Raw genomic sequence first — 19,645 nt, forward strand, 5'->3', positions numbered from 1 at the left:
AAACAACGTGATGCGTAAGAAGAAAAGGCATATTGAATATCAGTAAACCTTACTCTGAAAGTGTTTAAAATACAATCTCATAAGGCGTGAAACGAACTTTATGAGCAAAGCAAATATATATATATATATATATATATATATATATATATATATATATATATATATATATATATATAATTTAAAGGAGATTAGAATAATAGTCTAAAGAGCTAAGTGTATTTTAATGTAATAGTGAAATTACTAGTTTAATTAAAATACAGAAAATGCTCGTTGTAATTTAGATATATAATAAGCTCGATAGTTAAATGTCCTAGAGCTAATTCAATATTAAGTAATGTGATTTATAATTTAAAAATTTAAAAATAAAATTTTAATTTAAAAATCCAATTTTAATTAAATTAAAAATCAGTTTCATAAGAAGGAACAACAACAAAGTCAATTATCTGTACGATCGTTTCGGAAATCCGTGCTTTTTATTTGTGGTATACATGAAGTCACGTAGAACACTTATACATAGTTTTTTGGTAAGCACGGTCTCCTCATCAGCAAATTTAGGAGGATTTCTATTGAATTGAAAAGACACCAAAAATAAACCTAAAAATAAATAAAAAGCTATAGCAAACATCTAAATGACTACTTTAAATACAGTTCCTGATTTCAAAAAAAGAAAAACTAAAAGATTCATCTGCCTTACTTTTAATGCTAGGTTTATTTTTGGTGTCTTTTTAATTCAATAGAAATCCTCCTAAATTTGCTGATGAGGAGACCGTGCTTACCAAAAAAACTATGTATAAGTGTTCTACGTGACTTCATGTATACCACAAATAAAAGGCACGGATTTCCGAAACGATCGTACAGATAATTGACTTTGTTGTTGTTCCTTCTTATGAAACTGATTTTTAATTTAATTAAAATTTGATTTTTAAATTTAAAATTTTTTTTTAAATTTTTAAATTATAAATCACATTACTTAATATATATATATATATATATATATGTAATGTTTAGTGTTTCGTAAAACATTAAACATTACACATATATACATATATATATATATATTAGACATTAAGAGGAGATTATAGATAGATATATAAATACCCGTTCACATATACTTTTCATGATAAAGCTAGAACCCAGAATTAGACAGAATCGAGCAATTGCATCGACGACCTGGGTTCGTGCCTATGTCGGAGCACGTCACTGATGGGATGCAGTACATCGAAACCCACTTTGGGTCTCGCGTTGTCCGTTGTCGATGCAATTGCTCGATTCTGTCTAATTCTGGGTTCTAGCTTTATCGTGAAAAGTATATGTGAACGGGTATATATATATATATATATATATATATATATATATATATATAGATAGATATATATATTTGATTAGCTCATTAAATTCGTTTCACGCGTTATGAGATTATATTTTCGAACACTTTCAGAATAAGGTTTACTAAAATTCAATATAGCTTCTATACTTACGCATTACGTAATTTTAATTATTTATGCTATCTTCAGTGATAATTAAAGCCTGTCGAATGATTCGAACCTAGTTTCAAAATAACATTAGACTCTTAAATCGTTATGTCATTATCAATAAACATGGGAAAGACAGAATCTAAACAGCATATAATGTCGAATCAGTGGGACATAATAAACAAGCTTAATCACATATTGTTCAACAGCAGAGGCCGGAATATCACCTCACGCCTTGTTTGAATGCTTATGATAAATTCGCTTAGAGACTCAACCTTGGTTTTAAGGGAGCGACAAAAATATTTTTATATACATTTTCATTATTTTCACCTACTAGCACTAGTGTTTCATGTTTTCGTAATAGTTACTTTAGGAAATGATAATTAATGGCGGTCGAGGATTCAGACCCAGTTGCGAAATCGCTTTTGGTTTTGCAACATAATATTGAATACCTAGGCCAACATCAATTAACATGGGAAAGAAGGGGATTTAAACTCCATGTAATGTCGACTCAGTAAAGTATACGCAGTAAACTTAGTTATATCTTGTTAAACAGCAGAAGCTGTAATATCTATCTATCTATCTATCTATATACATATATATATATACATATATATATACATATATATATATATATATATATATATATATGAGCAGCCTAATAGCCTATCAAGGACTATCCACTTATCTAGTGTTTCCTTTTCAGATTAGATATGTTTTTAACTCATTCTTTGAGAGTGAGAAGCTTTGACTGTCGCCTAGATTGTCGAGTTTCAAATCTGACTTGAGCTAGTTGCTGGTCTAGCCGCCGTGATTTGCCGTAATACAACTAAACAGTACTGTATGTTGATGACTATATATATATATATATATATATATATATATATATATATATATATATATATATATGTGCATATGTACGTGTATATATGCGTGTGTACTCGAAATCGATATCTAAACTATTATGCGGCATTTTGACATTTTAGGTGAAAACATTTAATACTAATAAAAGTCAATGCAACATTCACTACTTAAGTTAGAACACTGTTTTATTGTTTTACTGGTATGCACGCGTTTGGCAATTATAGATGTTTCATTTTTCTTTAATGTTCATATTAATTGCTGCTGACAAAAGTTACTTTGCAAGTAGGTTCGAATCTATCAACCAGCAGTAATTATTACATCCTGCACTGATGATTACGTAAGTATGAATAACTAGGGTCTGTTGATATAAAAATGTTCATTGATATTTAAAGGTATAAGCCCTTCCTAGATTATTAAATTTGAGTCCTGTATGGGAAATAAATATACAAACACACATATGAATAACGCGTATTTTCAAAGCCTAACGGTCAGAGTTAGTGATGTATTGTTCCGGAGAATGCTTAATCGCTTCTGATCCATTTCTATTCATAGCAAGTTTATTTATATTTCTGATTTTTATAATAACTCACCCTGAAGTTTCCGTTCTTCCAGTGGTAGTACCTCATGTAATCGTGCATGATTTCATAGAAGCAATCGCTGATGTAGTCACACCTGAACATGTCCATTGGGTTATTGGGATAGAAATCTACAAATATCAAATGAAAATATTTACTCTCAAAGAATGAGCAATATTCCAATATTAACATCCGCTTTAATCTTAAACTTTTTTGAAATGAGAAACCGAAACATTATTTTTAAAACTAATAATGAACACATATTTAATGAAACATTATTTTTAAAACTGATATTAAACACATATTTAACGAAATCTTATTTTTAAAACTGATAATAAACACATATTTAACGAAACATTATGATTAAAACGGATAATGAACACACATTTAACGAAACATTATTTTTAAAACTTATGATACACACATATTTAACGAAACATTATTTTAAACTGATTATAAACACATATTTAACGAAACCTTATTTTTAAAACTGATAAACACATATTTAACGAAACATTATGTTTAAAACGGATAATGAACACATATTTAACGAAACCTTATTTTTAAACTGATAAACACATATTTAACGAAATATTATGTTTAAAACGGATAATGAAGACATATTTAATTAAACATTATGCTTAGAACGGATAATAAACACATATTTAACGAAACATTATTTTTAAAACTGATAATAAACACATATTTAACGAAACATTATGTTTAAAACGGATAATGAACACATATTTTACGAAACATTATTTTTAAACCTGATGATAAACACATATTTAACGAAACATTATTTTTAAAACGGATAATAAACATATTTTACGAAACATTATTTTCAAAAATGATAAACACATATTTAACGAAACATTATGTTTAAAACTGATAATGAACACATATTTAACGAAACATTATTTTCAAAACTGATAATGAACACATATTTAAGAAAACATTATTTTTAAAACTGATAAACACATATTTAACGAAACATTATTTTTAAAACTTATAATGAACACAAATTTAACGAAACATTATTTTTAAAACTTATAATGAACACATATTAAACGAAACATTATTTTTAAAACTGATAATAAACAGATATTTAACGAAACATTATTTTAAAAACTGATAATGAACACATATTTAACGAAACATTATTTTTAAAACTGATAATAAACTGATATTTAACGAAACATTATTTTTATAACCGATAATAAAACATATTTAACGAAACATTATTTTTAAAACTTATAATGAACAAAAATTTAACGAAACATTATTTTAAAAACTTATAATGAACACATATTTAACGAAACATTATTTTTAAAACTGATAATAAACTGATATTTAACGAAACATTTTATAACCGATAATAAAACATATTAAACGAAAAATTATTTTTAAAACGGATAATAAACACATATTTAACGAAACATTATTTTCAAAACCGATAATGAACACATATTTAACGAAACATTTTTTTAAAACGGATAATAAACACATATTTAACGAAACATTATTTTTAAAACTGATAAGTAACACATATTTAACGAAACATTATTTTTATAACCGATAATAAAACATATTTAACGAAACATTATTTTTAAAACGGATAATAAACACATATTCAACGAAACATTATTTTCAAAACTGATAATGAACACATATTTAACGAAACATTATTTTTATAACCGATAATAAAACATATTTAACGAAACATTATTTTCAAAACTGATAATGAACACATGTTTAACGAAACATTATTTTTAAAACGGATAATGAACACATATTTAACGAAACATTATTTTTAAAACTGATAATAAACACATATTTAACGAAACATTATTTTTAAAACGGATAATAAACACATATTTTACGAAACATTATTTTCAAAACTGATAATGAACACATATTTAACGAAACATTATTTTTAAAACGGATAATGAACACATATTTAACGAAACATTATTTTTAAAACGGATAATAAACACATATTTAACGAAACATTATTTTTAAAACGGATAATAAACACATATTTAACGAAACATTATTTTCAAAACTGATAATGAACACATATTTAACGAAACATTATTTTTATAACCGATAATAAAACATATTTAACGAAACATTATTTTTAAACTGATAATAAACACATATTTAACGAAACAATTTTTATAACGGATAATGAACACATATTTAACGAAACATTATTTTTAAACTGATGATAAACAGATATTTTACGAAACATTATTTTTAAAGCTGATAATAAACAAATATTTATGAATATGAATAAGCGCAAAAGATATATCACTCCATATAAAACGATGTTATCATTTGAGAGATTCTTCTAAATTTATGTGATAAGTATGTATAAGGTACTTACTGAATTCACGGGCCATGTATCTGCAAATAGCCATCGTTTCGGGCATCATGTAACCATTGTCCATCTGAAGGCAGGGGAGGTAATTACAAGGGAAATCTGCAATTAATAAAAACAAATAAAATATATTATTATTATTATTATTATTATTATTATTTGTTATGCTTTTTATATACCTTTATGCTATATACTGAACTGGTTCGTATATAGTAGTACACTCTGGACCAGATTCACACGACCTGACACAAAAACGACAGCAAAGAACACTGATAGAGGGGCGTATATCTAGTATTTGTGTAATAACATTAGGTAAACGCCGAGCATGTCGTCATGTTTCGTGTTTTTATAAATGTACTGTGAACTATTTGTTCTGACGCACGCATTCACATCACTAGATGAGCCACAGGCCTTATAGATATTAAGGGATCTGAGGACAGAAGTCCGTTAAGTAAAAAACTGGTTACAATAGTCCGTTAAATACACAATTATACTAAGAGTTTGAACACACCCAGTTAGGTAAGAACCTTAATGATTTTTAACAATAACCTGTCAATGTTCTCCTTCTTGTATACTGCTTCACTATATATCATCTACATCGGATTTGTATGACCTGCAATGATTGGTTGGTTATTTGTTTTAAAACGGTACATCAATCCTGTTAGGTTTGTGAAAGATTATTTATTGTAGATTTTTATGTATAGCTCATTCGTCGTAGAAATAGTTTGTCTGTTTTTTTTTTGTTTTTTTTTTCTTAAACGTAAAGTGATTTTGGGATTTGAGTAAAGAGATTCTTGTATGCCTCAAACGTTCTTGTAAAGTCTTGTCACTTTCAGGAAATTAAATATGTTATATGAACTTTGTTACACAGATTATTTATATTGTTTATTTAGTAATAATTTTGTCTTGTTTGTTGGAGATCTTAGCAGGTAATGATTACGTATTCAACAGTGGAGGCTGACTGGCATGTTATGCAGTTTTGGAGGTTCTTCACATTCAGGAGATATGAATAAGTTAAGTGAGTATGACCGATTCGTATTCTTGTTAATGCCATCTCCTCCCTCCTCAGTGTTCTCTGTCCTGATTGCCATTGTTTGATGGTAGGAGTCATGGAATGTAATTTATTTCTTGGAAGACAGATTCTACAAAAAGATAATCAGTCGTATGGAATCTTTTTCCAAATGATTTGAAATAAAAATATCCTAGATTAAATATTGTTTGTTTTTTTCATTATTTTTAATAATTGTTTTAGTTTCAATAACATGCATAATTCTGTTGACAAATAATGTTACATTTCGAATTTTAATTCTAAGGGTAAGAACTTGTTTTTTTTTCCTACCTTGTTCACTTTTAAATTATAAGTTATAGACTAAGGACGCCATTATGCATGTCGTCGCATATGTCAAGAAATAAGCTATTTACTTTTTTTGTTGTTTTTTTTTGCAAATAATTAAAAATATCGAGTGATCTCTGGAAATCTTTAAAGAATTAGGAACTATTTAAACTGTTGAATACGAAAAAATTTAACTATATTGGAAAGATTTATAACCAATGCTCATGTATTGATACATTTAAAATTTCTAAAATTATTTAATACGTATGTCCACCAAACTTTTAGTTAGGAATTAAAGACTGCAGCGATGATACAGGGGCTGGATCTTAGTAGAAAGTGTGGAGCATATTAGATGAGAAGTTCTTGATGGACCCTGTGTAAGATTGAAGAGGCTCGTGGTTGAGGCACACGTCCAGATGTGACGACAATATTTGCACAAGGTTGCTTTCTAAAAAATACATCGGTTTCTATTTTTAGACTTGTTCATTACACGTCTCTCGATAGGTCTAGAAAAATACCCTTCAATCTTTAAATAGAAACGTTTTTTTTTTCGGAACACAACAAACTTTTATAAATAAGAATATAATTATTTGGTGATGTAATCAGATTGTACATAATTGAAGTATTGATTATTTAAATTCATGAAATAAAATCCCTATTAAGATGTTTTTAACTGCGGGTAAATATAATCAAATAGTTTGCGTATTTGAGTGCATATGCGTGAATGAAATCTGTTTTTGTTTGTGAAAAGAACATGTAAAACGGTTCATACGATTACAGTTATGGGACAGGAACATATTTATTAGGGTGAGCGAGTTAAGTCACCACTGCATGTTGAGATTACAATAGTTAACATTTACTCAAATGAAGAAAAAGGGATCATCTATGGTTTCAGGTTCATTAATAATACAGAAAAAATGTCGACGTTATGGTTATTTTTGCCATATCAAGAAATACTAGTCGACAGCTGATCACCCATGTGAATGCTGAACAATCTTAGCAATGCTTAATTTTTGTTAATCTATATAATATTGTAATTGTTCTGTCTTTAGTTGGGCTGTACGTTACTCTTCGAAAAAGGCCAAATATATATTTTGAAGGCTAAACTGCTTCGAAAAAAGCCTAATTCGCGAAATTTGGCTTTAAAAGAGCCAATCGATCAAAAATATGAGAGATCTCCCTTTGATGTAGCCTCATTTTTACATAGCATTATAATCATGATATGATCATTGTTGCAATAGTGTGAGAAATGAACTTATAGTAATTTAGTCGTGCAGCCTTTTTTAACGAAGAAAGAAGTCAGTGAAACGTTATGTAAAAAAGATAACATTCAAAAGAAACAGAGTAAAAAAGAAGTCTGCACAGAGCTGCTGAACTTAAGCAATAAATAAAAGATTGTCTCTTATAACGCGATTTTACTATTTGTATTGAACTATATAGCAAAATATTTCTTTGTGAGCATTAGTATTTATTATAATCTCATTTTGTATCCATTTTTACCTCAAACAAGGCACATTGCCACTTTGATGTAGGGGGCTACTGTAGGGAACATAAGTTGCAGGGATACTATGTTGGGAGTTGAGCAGTGAGATGTCCGTTCACATTACAATTGAATTTCTGCATCTTAATACAGTTGGGAAAGCGCGAACTCGGAAGGGAGTTCCAAAGCATAGCAGCTCTGTGGAAGAAACTATTAGAGTAGAAGGCTTTCTTACATCGAGGAATTACCACTGTGTAGGGTGGAATTTTTCTGCTTGTAAGGTTTGTCGGGTGTATTTACGTCGAGGGGTAAAGGGCTTGTAGTTTGTCAAAGCATTCACCATTAATGGCTAAGAACACATTACCTGAAAGTACTTCTTTTAAACTCCTCGGCCTAACGTTTACAGGGAATATGAACTGGAATAGATACATTGAGAGCATTGCCAAGTCTGCTGCAAGGAAGGTTGGCTCCCTCTACCGTGCTAGAAAACTACTTACGCCTGACAGTATCCTATACCTCTATAAGGCAACCATTCGCCCATGTATGGAGTACTGTTGTCACATCTGGGCTGGAGCATCTGCTGCTTGTCTCTCGCTCCTGGACAGGGTTCAAAAGAGAGTCGCCAACCTGATAGGTCCTGAACTGTCATCTAGGCTTCAGCCTCTGTCCCATCGACGAGATGTTGCGTCCCTCCGCCTGTTCTACAAATACTTTAATGGTGAATGCTCTGACGAACTGCAAACACTTGTACCTCCCCGACGTAACTACCCCCGACAAACCCGACAAGCTACTAAGTCTCATCCCTTTACAGTGGAGATCCCTAGGTGCAAGAAAGCCTTTTACTCCAATAATTTCTTCCCCAGTACTGCGGGTCTTTGGAACTCCCTTACGGGATTCTGCTTTCCCAACTGCAATGATATGCAGAAGTTCAAGTGTAATGTTAACAAACATCTTTCTACTCATCTCCCTTCATAATGACCCCGCTAATTAAGTCCCTGATAGTAGCCCCCTGCTTCAAAGTTGCTCTGTGCCTTGTTTGGGGTGAAAATTGAATAATAAAAAAAGAACAGGCGGAGGGATGCAACATTACGTCGATGGGACAGAGGTTGAAGCTTTGATGACAGTTTATAACCTATTAGGTTGGTGACTCTTTTTAACTCTGTCCAGAGGCGAGAGACTAGTAGCAAATGCACCACCCTAAATGTGACAAAAGTATTCCATTCATAGGTGAATGGTGGTCTTGTAGAGATACAGAATACTTTCAGGCGTAAGTAGTTTTCTAGCACGGTAGAGAGAGCCCACATCCTTCGCAGCAGTCTTGGCAATGTTCCCAATGTATCTGTTCCAGCTCATGTTCCCTGTGAACATTAGGCCGAGTAGTCAGTTCTATATTAAAAGAAAATCAATGGATACTATTTTCATAGAAATAAGAAACCCATATTGCCACGTTTTATGAGAAATATATCAGCTTTATCAAACATACTTGTTGAGAAAATATACTTCTCATTTCGTGGAATTTCTAAAGTTCCTACTAATTAAATAAAATAATACGTATTTCTCTGTGGAGCTTAATTTTCTTGTTAGGTAAAATCCACGCATGCCAAAAAGATAGACTCAGCACTGAACAACTCATGTCGCTTGATCACTGCACGTAGCCTACCAACCTGAACAATCTGCACATCCTCATCATTAGTGTTCATTTTAATGTGAGGTAGAAAGTTGGCAGCCGAGTAGAGATTACAAAGGGTATAAGCGATAAACGCTATATTTTTCATTGACGTTAACCAACGGTCCAACGACTGAAGTCAAGGCGAAGCTTCCTCAACAACGTCCTAGGAGAGACCAGACCGATAGAGAATGACTCCATCGAGAGCCATTTCTCCTGGTTCAGAAAAACCCTGGCTTCAGTGGAAAACGCTCAAACGAGAATGGGAATAAGGCGCTTAAATGTTTCTATGACAAGGTAATGCTAGAAAAATTATCCACGAATGTGAAGAGAAGGTCTTTACGATCCAACGCTGTCTTATTTGATTAATGTACACGCAATAACCCTTATCCCCGGGTGGCTTCCGGGCCTTGATAACTGGTGACCTCCATGTAAAAAAAAGTTAGACAGACTTCCATCAACTCTCACTTTCGTACATACACCAGTTGCTATCCCAACATAGTCACCCATATAAGAACTGACAAGTCTCATAATGCTTAACTTCGGTTAAGGTATGTTTCAACATAATATTTTGAAATAATTAATTCCAACTAATAAAAAACGAATATAATAGTAAGCAGTAACTTACCATTCCTGCAACGATCCCAGTCGGAGAATTCGTATCTCTTGTCCATGTATTTGACGCCGGCCATATGGAACATCATACGCATGCACTCGGCACGTCCGCGGCCATTGAAGTAATGGAGAGTGTAGTTAGGCATGGTGAAGTGGTTTTAGACTTGGTGACTACCAACGAGAGAACGAGCTGCTGCGGTTCGAGTGACTGTAAGTCTTCTCTGACGATAGAGAGACCACGAAGCCGCGAATTTATACTCTAAGATCAATTAAGTTGTCATCTCTAATGAACGGGTAGACGCTTACATGTCCAAGGACGTCCATGCAATATTCCCCATTTGACGTGTCTTAATTTCTATTCAACTTGACAAAATGTTAGAGTACAAATTCTTCAGAATAATTAAAGTTTGACTCTTTTTTTGTTTCTGTTTTCATGTACTTTATCTAAGCTTTATTTAACCTGGAATCTGTAGCATGATCCACGACATTATAGTTCTGATGAACTGATAGAATGTGTTAAGGTAGTCATCCTAAGCCAATGACGAATAAATTATTTATAGTGACCGAAAATTACAATCTGATTGTTTGCTCCAATCTGATGAATTAGCCAAATTTAACATTTGATTGTAAACTAATTCCGAAAGTACTTTACGATTATTCTCAATCAGCTTTGGACGTTTATTAAATGACGCGTACACAACCTTGGTTATTTTTGCCATCTTGAATATAAGAGTAAATAATATCTTGTGTAGATGATGTTACTTAATTATCGAGAACAATGTTCATCAAGATTTGAACTGAGATTTAAGTTCAGAAATGTGAATAAATGTTGAAGTTTGATTTTTTTTTATTTTGTACAATGTAACATACTTTATCTTTTATTTCAAATGAAACAAAAAATGAAGCGTCTACGTCATTTATGTCTCATAGAATTATAAAAAAAAATACAATTATGACGAATAAATCAATAAGTATTGCAAAGGCAAGAAAACACTAAAAATAATTACAATATTTCGAAAGTCTTCAGGATTGGTTGACTTGGTTTGTGTCGTGACTCACACTCCTTCTTTTTACTGCCCCTCACCGTCCCCTTTCTTTGGAAGGGACAACTTGTGATCCTTCACCGAAAACACCGGTGTCAGCGATGAAAGATCACAAATTGTCCCCTCCAAAAGAAGGGAACCATGGTGGGGGCAGTAAGAAGAAGGATTGTGAGTCACGGCTATTTGCTTTACGGCATGTCAACCTAAACATTACATATAACACTGACAGTAACAACAAAGAAAGAATGGCGTACTCCGCTATATCTGATTATTGTAGCCATTGAAAACTAGGCATTAGCATTCCCTCTTTGTTGACTGTTTCCCTAGTTTCATACTTCAGTAAGAAATTCAAAAGTACCTTTGGACTTGACTTGCTCAAAATACCGATGAAAATTATAAGTAAATGAATAAAATAAATATCATTTTTAACTCTGACGTTTAGAGGCAGAAACAATTTTGTCAGCATTCATTGTAAACATATTGTTTGTAGAAATCATGTAGGATGTTCATACTTTTACAATCATATTTTTATTACACATCATAAGAGAATCCCCTAATAGACCAAGAAACGGGAGGTTCAGCCATCGGGCTAGTCATACACAAGACTACAAAATGAACTTGTAGCCTCCTTATTTATAATTAAATACAGTAACTGTAGAAAAAAGGTAGAGTTTGTATCTTTTATATTGGTGTAGTGTCCAATGGAATAGAACGCTTGAACACTTCTCGACTACCAACCAAACTATCTACCTATCTACATACTTTAATGAGAAATTCAAATATGACCCTTGACTGGATAGGTTCAATTAGTGATTCACATAAGAATGTCTAAAATCAGTTTTATCAAAATTACTACTGTTCATAAACATATATTCCCCCATGAAATGGAAATCATAACCAACACAGAATAGATAATTGTTTCTTTTAAGCAGAAACAATGTTCATAACATTTTCATCTGTCGTGTTGCGCAAGATGCATTTCTTCCTATGAATTCATCTCTTATTCTGGTGCGGTCCTTGATATGACATTAAACTATATCCAGTGATGAGGCTCCAGCTTGCGGGCTTTGGGGAGTGTGGATCCACGATTTAATTGCTACTGCTCCTAGGTTCACTCTGATCCGGAGTGGTAGTACCTGTTAGAGTCCCAACTATGGCTTAAATAGAAACCGACTTGAAAACAAAAATATATTCTATCAAAAATATTTCTTCAAAATCTTTGAATTCGGCATTAAATAACCTGAAAAGGGTTGATATGCCGTAAAAAACAACAACCAACCAACCAACGTATTCTGGTGGTTCGTTAATAATTTATTTTTTGTTTTTCAGTTATTCTCATCAAACTCTTTGTATAATATTATTTGTTTATTTATTTGATTTATATATCCATATGGATTTTTATGTGTTTTTTTTTTTTTTTTTAAAGGCATCACCACATTATCAAGGCCCAGAGGCCACTCAAGGATAAGGGTTAAAGAGTGTACAGTAGAAATTGGTCAATATAGTAATCATTAGTAATGAAAATTTGGTAAATTTAATAACTTATATGGAACGGCTCACCAAGAACTTATTTACTTTAGACTTGAACACAACAATATTGTAGTCAGCCGGAAAGCAGGAAAACGAAAGACAATTCCACAGGCGTGCAGTTCTAAGAAAGAAGCTTTGTTCATGGAATCTACGTTTAGGTTTAGGCACAGATAAAGAGTGGGGGAAATTATTGATAGTGTTTACAGCTAGACGAGTGTTTCTTGTGAAAGTTTGGCGAGGGGGGACCATAGATTGAAGCTCAGTTGAACACTTTCCATGAAAATAACGATACATCAGAGACAAACTCGCAACATCTCTTCTGTGAGATAGAGGTTGCAAAGAGGAGGAAAGGACATCTCCTACGAGGCTACGAAGTCTATTTTGAACTCTATCAAGGCAGGACAAGTCCTTTCTAGCAGCTCCTGCCCAGATGTGGCAACAGTATTCCATCCTTGGACGTACCTGGCTCTTATATAGATAGAGAATAGCATCAGCAGTGAGATATCTACTGGATCGATAGAAAGATCTCACCATTTTTCCAGCGGCCTTGGCAACAGATTTGATATACGTGTTCCATTTAAGATCAGGAGTAATGGTCAAGCCCAGAAGCTTGTCAAAACTTGAGGCCTCCTGAAGACGAGAGCCATTCATTTCAATGTGAATTAGAATGTTGATGATGTAAAGAGAGAAGCTTGGTTTTAGATGCATTAAAAGTAACCAGCCACTCCTTTCCCCATTGTACTACGTGCTCAAGATCAGAGGAGAGAGAATTGGAGAGAACTTGGTCGTTTACTGTCTTAGATGTGCTACCATAAATGGTAGTGTCGTCAGCATAAATGTCTACAAATGATGTAAGGATATGATTTGGAAGATCATTAATGTAGATCAGGAAAAGAGTTGGGCCCAGGATGGATCCCTGAGGGACACCGGCATTAATACTGTGAGCTTCTGATTTTTGCCCCTCAACTACTACTCTTATGAACCTATCAGAAAGAAATGATTTAATAATTGAGAAGACTTTTCCAGCTATACCATAGCTAGCGATCTTATGAAGTAAACCTTTATGCCATACCCTATCAAAGGCTTTAGATATGTCAAGAGCAATTGCCCTAGAAAGATTGCCACCGTCGAGAGATTTGCTAATCCTATGTGATATAACTGTAAGGACATCTGCTGTAGATCTAGCAGAACGGAAACCATATTGAGTGTCACTAAGAAGGTTATTTTTGTTGAGATGTTTGATTACTTCTGTATTTAACACAGATTCTAGCAACTTACTCATGACGCACAGGAGACTTATTGGCCTGTACTGAGAGGGGGATGAGCGATCACCTGAATTCTTAAATACAGGGCATACTGATGAGATTTTCCAGGGAGATGGGAAACTATTCTCCTTAAGACAACATTTAAACAGTTTTGTAAGTATGGGCGCTAGTTCAGGTTGAAGTTTTTTGAGTACTATAATTGGAATACCATCAGGGCCAGTTGCTTTACTCGAATCAAGGTTTTTGATTAGCTTCGCAACATCACGTACAGATATACGTATATCACATAGCGTGTTTTCCGATACAGGAGGAAATATTGGGGGTTGGTGGTCTTGGTCGCAAAGGGTAGAATTAGCTGCAAAGTTCTTGACAAAGAGTTTGGCTTTGTCTTTAAATTCTGTTTAGTAGATTTCACAAGAATATAAGAAATATATACACTTGTGTGGAAACGGGTCATAAATTAAACAACAAAAACATGCTCTTGACTAAATTCATATGTATTTATTGAATTATTACACTAATAAATCCGAATAAGAATATTAATTGCATCATATCTTGTTAAATATATTAATGGCTATATGACGTAAAAATGCATACTTTCTTTCACAACACTATACATTGTTTCAACGGCTTTTTTCGTTCTGAAATAAATCAAAGTCATCCATTTCATTACAACAAAAATATGTTTTCACATATTGTACAGGTATCTTACTTTCTTATTTCATTTCTTTTGGAAGAAATCCTACATCAATATCAGCACCCCCCACATAAAAAACTCCAGAGATTTATTCAAAAAGATAAAAGAAAAACACATTAATATACATAACTTAACTATACACAGATTAGATATAACATCATTATATACTGATGTGACCATTAAAAATGTTTAAATTTATTTCATACACATCTAAAAAAGTCAAACATTAACTTACTGTTTCCTCCCGACACTTTTATAAAAATTATTAGACTTATAACTGACATGACTTATTTTCAATTCAATAAATATTTCTACAAGCAGAATTTCGGTCTTGCTATGAGTAATCTTTTTAGTGGAGTATTAGCCTGACTTTTTTCTTAAAATTCCTCGAATCTGGTTCTGTCAAATTTAGACTACCTCCAAACGCACAATATTTTATATATATTTACATTTTAATTTTTTTCCTGAAAACACGCACATAGGTAATATTAAAACAAATTAGACTTAGTCGAATCCGCTATAAAGTTCACCTATGAAACAGAGAACAATCAATCATTACCTTTTCTAGATATACTTATTATAAAATCCAATAATCCTTCAAAGTTCACCACAAGACTACACACAAGAATGATTACATACATTTCTACTCACAGCATAATCTTCTCTTCTCTTCTTCTTCTATCTTCTATCTTCTTCTTCTTCTATTCTTCTATTCTATTCTTCTTTTCTTCTTCTTCTATCTATCTTCTTCTATCTATCTTTTCTTCTATCTTCTATCTATTCTTCTATTCTTTCTTTCTTTCTATCTATCTTCTATATAAATAAAATGAACTCATTTTTCCCGTCTGATTTTGACATTAATAGGATTAAAAATCAAGATATTTCATGCAAATATAATATGCACAAACGGCAGAACAATATCTGAGGTGTGTTATAATCTTATTATTTTTCAAATTCCTCGATAATCTTAGATTTCTATACTTTTTCTGCTGAGAAGTCACGGCCAAAATCGATTAAGATCAATGGAAGTAGTAAAATATGTTCTCTCTAATAAATTCCTCCTCCCCCTGCCACCACTTAACACCGTTTGGGGATCGTTCACAAGGAACAGTTGATAAGAGAACATCGGTTTGGCTTCGTAGTTCTTTCATGTGAAGTTATTTAAAATCACTAAACTAAGCTGCAGTGCTCTGTGGCGTAGTGGTTAGCGTGCTGGACAATTCACATTATATTTTCACGTTCGCGCCGACCTACCGTAGTCGTTTTTTTTTCCTAAACAACTGGAATGGACTTTTCTTGGTGGCCGAACTGTTAACGTTGCAGATGTTTTTTTTTTTTTTTCACACTTTATTTTCCTACTTTTACTCATGACTCCGGGTTTGATCCTTCCTACTTACCTACCATAACATTTTTTAAAACTCCCCCCGTCCAGGAAACAAACACTCGGGCAACGCCGGGTACCCCCGCTAGTAACAAAATAAAAAAATTGGTTTCTTCTTATGCGCATTCAGAATTTGCAGTGCAGAATATCTTGACGAAGAATTCAAACGCATTACAATTGCTTTAAAAAATTTAGCAATATACCACATTTTTATATGATATCTTCTTTTACCTACAAACGTCAATATCACAATATTTTGCAACACACTAAACGAACTAGGAATTCTAATCATACAAACATTAACAACAACAAAATATCTATTAAAGAACAGCCGCCTGTTCTTGTGAGTAAACATGAGATGGGATAGCCGAGGATTCGAACTTGCGAAGCTAGATTTGGAATTGAGAATTCCGATCATACGTTAAAATAAATACAGCATGTTATTGAAAATGGAAGGTAGTATTGCCATTGTTTAGTTCACATAAAATAGTTAGATATATGTTTATTGAAAAAGGAATGTAATGATGAAGTTTGTTTCTGTTAAAGAAATGAAATTAAAATAAGGAATTTAAAAACGTACAATGGAAAATATTAAACATATTTGTAAAGTGGGTTAGGAAAATTAGGTTAGAGGAAGCATGTCAGGCCACTAGTATGTACGTGTTGGGCAGGCAATGACGTCATGAGTTCTCAATATAGAGATTTTTAGTTAGATAAGTCAGTCAGTCAGTCAGGGGAGAAGAGAGGAGTCAGAGAAAGAGCTGACATGGAACCTTGGAAGCGAAGGGGAGAAGAAAGCATCATGTAAAGACTTAAATTCCTTGATGCAAAGCCATTGACCGGTCGAAAATGGAATAAACGAATATCATCATAAGTTTGTATCTGCGTCTTCGTGTTATGCTATTCAACAACAGAAAGGTATTGTGAATTTATATTATAAGAACTTTGCGAAAATCATCATCTCAAAAATAGGTAAAGAAATATATGTGTCAATGTTATAGAAACACTCCCATTCACAGAACTGTCAAACGTATAAATGTCAAACGCACTATTATATCTCTCGGTCTATCTTTATATAATAAATCTCCTCTCATTGTGTATTACATGACGTTAGCTCTCCTGTATTAACATGTACCCTGGCTCTATTATATATAAGATCTGTCTATATCTCACAACATGAACACTCTGAGTGTCTCTCTCTAACACGAACAACAACAAAGATATAATATACGTGATCTCTTCTGAAATAACCCCATATGCAACACATCTCCAAAGCAAACCAATTTTCAATGCCGGTATATACACTGTTCCGTGCATGAATTGTTGGTAAACCCAACGTCAATTACAAAAACAAAAAATTTAATGCACTTAAAATAAATTTAAGAAATAGAAATTCTCTGAATGCATTATTCTCTCATACATTGCAGCATAATCATACTTCCGACTTCAAACAAACAAAAAATAGTTAAACATATTTCAAATAAGCCACGACGGGGACTTATTGAATCAGCGCTCATTGCAAATTCAAGCACAACAAATAACGTGAAGGTTTCTATATTTTATTACTCTTAATAATTAAACTTCTATTAATAGAACATCATTTAATTTTAGACATATGTTAACTCTCTTACACCATAAAAAAACACTACCTATATAAATTATTACATGGAATCAGTACTTAAATTACATGACAAAAATACACTCATTCCATTTTAGTTACACATCTATATTTTTTTTTACACAGTGATCACCATTTATCAAAGCCCGGAAGCCACTCAGGGATAAGGGTTATTGAAAGTACATTACGTTAGTGTGGAGATTTGATGAAGTGTTTACTTAAGGGGGCGGCTCATTAGGAATTTGTTCACATTGGACTTGAAGACATCCAAGTTGTAGTCCGGTGGGAAGCAGGCAGACGGAACAGAGTTCCACAGGCGTGCAGTTCTAAGAAAGAAGCTTTGTTCATGGAATCCGCGTTTTGATTAAGGCACAGATAAAGAGTGGGGGAAATTTTTCACAGTGGATTCGGCTAGACGGGTGTTTTTCGTGAAAGATTGGCGAGGGGGGCGCAGAGATTGGAGTTCAGACAAGCACCTGCCATGGAAATAACGATAAAACAAGGATAGGCTCGCAACGTCTCTTCTGTGGGAGAGAGGTTGCAGGGTAGAGAAAAGGGCATCCTCCACTAAGCCACGAAGTCTATTTTGTACTCTGTCAAGGCAGGATATGCTGTTTTTTGCAGCTCCTGCCCAGATATGGCAACAGTATTCCATCCTTGGACGTACTTGGCTTTTATATAGATAGAGAATTGCATCAGTAGTGAGATATCTTCTGGAGCGGTAGAAGGATCCTACCATCTTTCCAGCGACCTTGGCAACAGACTTGATGTACGTGTTCCATTTCAGATCAGGAGTAAAGGTCAAACCCAGAAGCTTGTCAAAACACGGGGCTTCTCCTAGACGAGAACCATCCATTTCAATTGATGCCAGATGGGGATCAGAGCGTTGATTATGTAAAGATAGGAGTTTGGTTTTAGATGCATTAAAGGTAACCAGCCACATCTTCCCCCACTGAACCACGCGCTCGAGATCAGAGGAGAGAGAATCAGAGAGAACTTTGTCATTTACAGCCTTTGATGTGTTGCCGTAGATGGTCGTGTCATCAGCATAGATGTCAACGAATGATTTAAGTATGTGTTTAGGGAGGTCATTGATGTAGATCAGGAAGAGAGTTGTGTCTAGAATTGACCCCTGAGGGACTCCAGCATTTATATTGCAGGCCTCCGATTTTTGTCCATCGACCACTACTCTTATGAGCCTATCGGAGAGAAATGATTTAATGATTGAGAAAACATTTCCAGTTATACCATAGCTGGAAATCTTGTGAAGTAGACCCTTATGCCATACCTTGTCGAAGGCCTTTGTATCTGTCAAGAGCAATTGCCTGTCAAGAGATTCACTTATCCTGTGGGATATAACCGTCAGCACATCTGCGGTAGATCTTGCAGAGCGGAAACCATATTGTGTGTCACTAAGAAGGTTGTTCCTGCTGAGGTGGTTGACTATTTCTCTATTTAATATGGATTCCAGCAACTTACTCATAACACACAGGAGACTTATTGCTCTGTACTGAGAGGGAGATGACTTATCACCCGAATTCTTAAGTACAGGGCAAACTGATGAGGTCTTCCAGTGAGTCGGAAAGCACTTCTTTTTAAGGCAGCGCTTAAACAGTTTCGTAAGTATGGGAGCAAGTTCTGGTTGAAGCTTTTTTAACACTATAATTGGGATGCCATCAGGGCCAGTTGCTTTACTGGAATCTAGGTTCTTGATTAGCTTGGC

The 19,645-nt window shown here is 33.3% G+C and overlaps 1 pseudogene across 1 annotated transcript; it reads right to left on the minus strand.

The window, feature by feature from the left end:
* Window positions 1-2,893: 2,893 nt before the first annotated feature.
* On the minus strand, window positions 2,894-11,243 carry LOC145265320 (S-crystallin SL20-1 pseudogene; annotated as a pseudogene). The gene is made up of 3 exons (XR_013864633.1): window positions 10,402-11,243; window positions 5,301-5,396; window positions 2,894-3,042 (listed from the first exon to the last, which is right to left on the minus strand). The product of XR_013864633.1 is annotated as an S-crystallin SL20-1 pseudogene (transcript).
* Window positions 11,244-19,645: the final 8,402 nt, after the last annotated feature.

The sequence above is a fragment of the Euprymna scolopes genome, chromosome 40, assembly GCF_053919585.1.
Source record: "Euprymna scolopes isolate OS-2025 chromosome 40, ASM5391958v1, whole genome shotgun sequence".
Taxonomy (NCBI): Eukaryota; Metazoa; Mollusca; class Cephalopoda; order Sepiida; family Sepiolidae; genus Euprymna; species Euprymna scolopes.